This window comes from Aplysia californica, unplaced genomic scaffold (assembly GCF_000002075.1).
Source record: "Aplysia californica isolate F4 #8 unplaced genomic scaffold, AplCal3.0 scaffold00076, whole genome shotgun sequence".
NCBI lineage: Eukaryota > Metazoa > Mollusca > Gastropoda > Aplysiida > Aplysiidae > Aplysia > Aplysia californica.
This window is the reverse complement of record NW_004797346.1, coordinates 1,464,273-1,470,242: the sequence shown is the minus strand read 5'-3', so window position 1 is coordinate 1,470,242 and position 5,970 is coordinate 1,464,273. Positions and strand designations below refer to the sequence as shown.

General features: G+C 40.1%; 1 protein-coding gene across 2 annotated transcripts in view; it reads left to right on the top strand.

The window, feature by feature from the left end:
* The window catches only part of LOC101862103, a 67,522-nt gene that overhangs the window by 23,286 nt on the left and 38,266 nt on the right, over nt 1-5,970 (top strand). The window contains exon 1 of one of the 2 annotated variants that reach the window (XM_035968696.1): nt 3,520-3,759. The exons of the other annotated variant lie outside the window; for it this stretch is intronic. The gene's annotated coding sequence lies outside the window, so the exon portion shown is untranslated. Of the gene's footprint in view, nt 1-3,519; nt 3,760-5,970 lie in introns of those variants that run through there. 2 annotated transcript variants of the gene reach the window in all.

The following is a 5,970-nucleotide window of genomic DNA, read 5'->3' as shown; positions in this document are numbered from 1 at the left end:
GAGTTCATGACTCTTTGACCTCGCCGTTCACTACAGTAATTTAGATAAACGGTAAATCGACTCAGCATCTTAGTACAAAGTTGCGATATCGACAGAGTTTTAAAAAAAAGAGTTTCCATTTTAAAAAATTCATTTTTATGTAAGTGCTTGAAGGTGAAAGGAATCTTTATATTTCCACGAGGTTGTGCAAAAACATAGATGCGAACTGTGTGGGCTTGAGTTATGCTCTCGAACATAAACTTGCATCCCCCCAAAAAAATATTCCTCAAGCTATCTCTTGTCGATGAAACCCATTCTTTGAAGGCTAAGACGCAAATCGTTATTTAAATCTAATGATATATTAAAATGATTTTCAGTTGACACAAGGCTATAACACAAATTTGAGTTGGATTTTGTTGTTGACATAAATTGCAGCGGTTGTTGTTGTTTTTGGTGTTTTTTTTTTGGGGGGGTGGTATTAGTGTACGGTAACCAACAGAAGGATGATGAATGTACAGGGTATTACAAGGGGAGCAGAAGTGCGCTAATGGGTCAGGGAGATCTGATTTCCAGCCAAGAGCAGAGGGTTTTTTTACGTCTTAATTTTAGATTTTAATAGGATGCACCTGAAGCTTGCTTAGAAGTTTCCTTTGTATACGTTGTCACCTATCAAGGAAAGTCGAGGTGTTCTGAACTTCTCACACTTAAAATATGAATTTCCCAGACAACACATGTTTTGTTACGTTTTTTACTTGAATTGGGAGAGGGCGGGGGGCTTCATGGCCTAGATGATAAAGTGTTCGCCTCTCATTCAATAGGTCCCGTGTTCGAATCCGGATAGCGACGAAAATGTTTTTTCTCTAAAAGTGTCTCCTTTCACCTCCTTTCCTGCTCTCTAGTTATGCTCTGTTGTCTGCTGTCGTCTCCAATTTCTGCCCCCACTCTCCCCCTTTGCCCCCCTCCTCTGGGCCCCTGACTCTTTCTGCAACCTTTCTAATGCTACTCCTTGGCTCCTTCATACTGCTGTCTTTCAACCATACCCCTGATCTTATGGTAGGACAGATCTACACTTAGAATTCTCGGAAAAGGACGAAAAATCTCGGAGGTCCCGTGTGCAAGTTGCGCACGTTAAAGATCCCTTGGTGATCCAAAATCGATAAGAGTAGGCTTCGGTGGCCACCCGGACAAAATTCAAAATTTCCTGCCATTTAAAAATGTTAAATGTGTCCCGCGCGCTCATATGACCATGCAGTTGCGAGAGCAGTAAAACATTTTCAAAAAAAGAAGAAAAAAAGACAACACATGCTTTGTTACGTTTTATACTTGAATGGACCGCAGGGTGAAGGTGAAATATCTTTCTTTTTAAAAAAAAAACCAATAACCCATGGTTGATGGATGCTCTGGTGTGCTCTGCTCAAGTTACTTCCCATTCCTAAATATTTTTATCGATGAATATTCAGCTTAATAATAATAACATAGTCGTCAGCATGTTGGCTTGCAGAACTGTAATTCACTCCAACAACCACCACTATTAACAACAATAACAAGAATAAAAACCGCGTGAACAATAATTAACTATACCCCCTGTACCGGAGACTTGCTGTGGGAAAAAGGCCTATTATATTCATGAGCAGAGCATTGCTAAGTTCTTCGTTTTTATCAGTGCTGTTTTGACGTCTGTCTGGTTAGCTTGTTAGATGAAAAAGTATGTGTACATGCGTAGAAGATTTCTGGAATTCGTAGTCTTCATGAGAGTCAACCGCACAAATAACTTCTTGATAACACACACATACACACACACACACACACACACACACACACATACACACACACACACATACACACATACACACACACACACACATACTCACACACACATACATACAGCCATACAAACTCAAACACGCACATACATAAAAATACATACACACACGCACTCATTGGAATCCGTAGTCTTTATGAGAGCCAACTGTAAAATATCTTATCAATTACAGACATACACACATACATAAACACAAACACACACACACACACACATACACACACATACACACACACACACAAACGCACTCACTCACACACGCAAATATACACACACACGCGCGCGCGTACACACACACACACACACACACACACACACACACACACGCTTGCGCCCACACTTGACAACACGCGTACAAAACACGGCTTACAAACACCAATTTAGTTACGATTATTATTTTTTGTTACTTTTGTTTTCATTTCTTTTCTTTTTCTGCTTTTGACGTGTGCCCAAACACATTAATCTACGGAATCTTAGTCAAAATGGAATCATCCTTGTGTTTGTTAGTACAGAATCTTGACATCTCCGTTCCCCACATTTCACCACAGCCACCAAAAACCCACAAACCACCCTCGTCCGTGAGATAAATATGTTGACAGAGAGCAGAACGAAAGGCTAAACAAGAGAACCTTCTGGTAAAGGTTTTTGTCTGCTTCAAGACAGGAGAAGAGTAATATAAGACAGTTCCTACGACGCTGGCATTATTCTTCGTTTAGTGCTCTTGTCTGCATTTTGTATTTGTGTGTTGTTTTCGAACCCGTCTAGTACTGAAATATAAAATGGCTGGTTAGACCTCCCGTGCGTAAGGATGTAGATCTACGCGGATTTAGCGTACGTCTGAAATTTGCGCAAATGGAAATAACAAAAGAGAGAAGCCTTGCAACGTTCGGGCTTACCAGAGCTTTATAGCGTTTTATTGTTCGCTGTCTATTTCTATCTATCTATCTGCACAAAAATTCCCCACTCCACACACTAACAAACACACTCATGTATACACAAACAAAAACATACACAAATATACATAATTGTGAGGAATAATGCACAGAAACACGAGCACGTGCCCTTATTGCCCTCGGTGATCCCATACTTATTTCGTTTTATCAGCTCTTGGATAAGGTGCACTCACACGTTTTCTTTATACAACGTTCGATAATCCAAAACCTCAAAGTATCTCCCTTTCTGTCTTGTGTACCTCTTTCTCTCCCTTACACATACACACACACACACACACACACACACACACACACACACACACACGCGCGCACACTCGCTCTCCCCCCCCCCCCCTCTCTCTCCCTCCCTCTCTCTCTCTCTCTCTCTCTCTCTCTCTCTCTCTCTCTCTCTCTCTCTCTCTCTCTCTCTCTAGCACTCTTTTTCTCCCCCTCTTTATCTGTCTCTCTCTTTGGTTATCTCCCCCCCTCTCTCTCTTTCTCTCTCTTTCTCTCTCTCTCACACACACGCACACAGAAACACACACACACACGTACACACACACAAATACGCACACACACACACACACACACACACACACAAACACACTCACACGCACGCACGAACGCACGCACGCTCACAAAATCAAACCCACTATCAACAAAACTTTGTTTACATCTCACTGGGGAAAGTACGGCCGATGTTTTTAAGATCTGACGGATCCAAAAAGAAATCCCACCCTACCACTACTTTTCTTCTTTTTCTCCCCTGCCTCCTCTCTCCACACTCCCCACACTTCTCAGCTCGTGCATAACGTCTCTTCTCCTGCTACTGTTCCGGAGTTCGCATGGGTAAAGTTACAACGTTTATGCCTTAGCTCGCGTGAGCAAAGTGCTAGTCATAACAATTAACAGAAGTGAACGTTCCGAGTTGTTTTTGACTAAATGAGTGAACAAAAGAATGATTAATTCGTAAGTCTGCTTGCAGCATTTTGGTGATTTGGTTGTTGATAAACAGGGACCCGGCAGGTAACGGTCAATTTTAAACATTTCTTTTTTTCTCATTTGATTGTTTTAGTTAGTTTTGAAGGTTGTTTACTTGTCTACTAAGATGACTGTTTTTCTACTCTTTTTTTTTGAAAGACATGATGTTTTCTCTCTACCCCACCCCATGATTGATCTTTTGGCTATTTTGGCTTTTTGTGTGTTAAGAGGGCAGATTATGCTTGTTTCGTCTTTTTTGTTCATTAATTAATTTTTATGTTCGTTCATTTGTCATGTGGACAAAAGACGCCGCAATTTTAAGCTTTTTAACCTCCTCAGTCCATTTCGCACAACAGCCCAATATATAATAATATGTCTGCAGATTAGCGTGAAATCAATTATCAAGTATCTTTTACTGTCCTTACACTTTTCAAGCCGTTCTCTCCCCTCCCCCCTCCCCACTTATTTATCTTATCTCCATCCCTCCTTCTCTCTCTCTCTCTCTCTCTCTCTCTCTCTCTCTCTCTCTCTCTCTCTCTCTTCAAGGACACAAACATAAGTACGACTTTTCGGGTTCTGGGGAAGGGGGGGGGGGGGGGGGTTAGTTGTATCTTGTCTGCTGTGGCGGCGCGTAGTTCCTGGTCACAAACCAATTGCCTTGAACTGGCAGCTCTACCCGTTTCACTTTTGTTTTTGTTTTTGTTCTTGTTGGGGGATGGGGGTGTTTTGTTTTGTTCACTTTATCTTAACAAGCGATAGCAAACAGACAAGCTATTTTAAAAACAGCCATGATGTAGTTTAAATAATTATCACCTTCATAATATCAATGTTCCTCTTTGTGGGCATTTTTGTGTTCTTGTTTCTTTGCTTGGAAGGGTAATATTGGTCAAAGAGAGTCTTCTAAGTTTTGGCAGATTTATTTCCACTACCAGTTGGCACACGACGATGCTCAGCCTCCCTTGCCTCCAACTGAAAGAAAGAAAAAGAAAAGAAAAATGAAAGGTAGAAGAAAACAAAAAGCATACTTCAAGTATAGCTGGAGGCTAATCCTGATTTGTTACTCGAAACTTGTGACCTCTATATTATTATGTATACACTTATTAGAATAACTTCATTTATTTTAAGCAGACACACATACAATCGCTGTTTACAACGTAAACTACATACCATTATACTATAACAGTTTCAATTTAACTCATAACTCTTTGACGACACGCATTCTAGTCTGTCTTCAACATTTAAAGACGCGCTGTTTTGGGGTACTCTAAAAAGAAGCAAGACTTATTTATTCATACAGATTCTTCAATTCTCTTTTCTTTACATGTATTTGAAAAGGCAAGCAATAGCATGCATACTATGAAATGGTCAAATCCATTCTTCTGATTTGTGTATGATGGTTCGAAATATGTCGAAGCATTGGTTTTGGTGTGCTACTAATAGGTCATATGTGTCTGCTGCGTCCGCAAAGACTTTAAGAGCTTATAGCGGACACAATGTCCGATCAGTAGTAGACCAAATACCATGTGGCGGCCCCTTTCAAACCATCTAGCACAACAGAAACATAGAGTTGCATAATTCATAATGAAATGCTTGATATGAATTATGTAATTTTTAGTTATGACAAAATGTTATTAATTATTATAATATCATTAACACGGCTCATATACGTACTCGCACTTTACAGCATGATCTATTAATATTATACTGTATCAAAGACAGAACTGACTACATAAGGGGTAGTTGGATGCTTTCTACATTTTTGATATAAAGGAAACAATCTGTAAAAATAACCCAGTTATGCTTCTTTTTAATTTACCCGCAAACAGCGAGTCTTTAAATGTTTTCGAGGGACCAGAATAAGTGTCCCCAATAAGATAAAAAAAGAGAAGGATGTCAACACCTTGGTTCCTATTCAATACCTGCGAAAAGAAAGTAGGAACAGACAGTAACGTCACCCAGCCACCTTTTAAGTGCTTTGTTCTGTCTTTGAAGCAGCATACTAATAGAGCATGCTGATGAGTAGTTATTTTGGTTATTATACTCTCTATAAATGCAATGATGATGATGATGATGATGATGATGATGATGATGATGATGATGATGATATCCTGTAAAGTCTGTCCAGCTCAATATGTAGGTCAAACTACCACCACACTAAGAGCTAGGTTTAATAACCATAGGTATTCAGTCCAGAAAAACTCCAGCACACCAGTTGGCCAACATTTCAACAGTCCTGGTCACAATGGTACCTCCGAT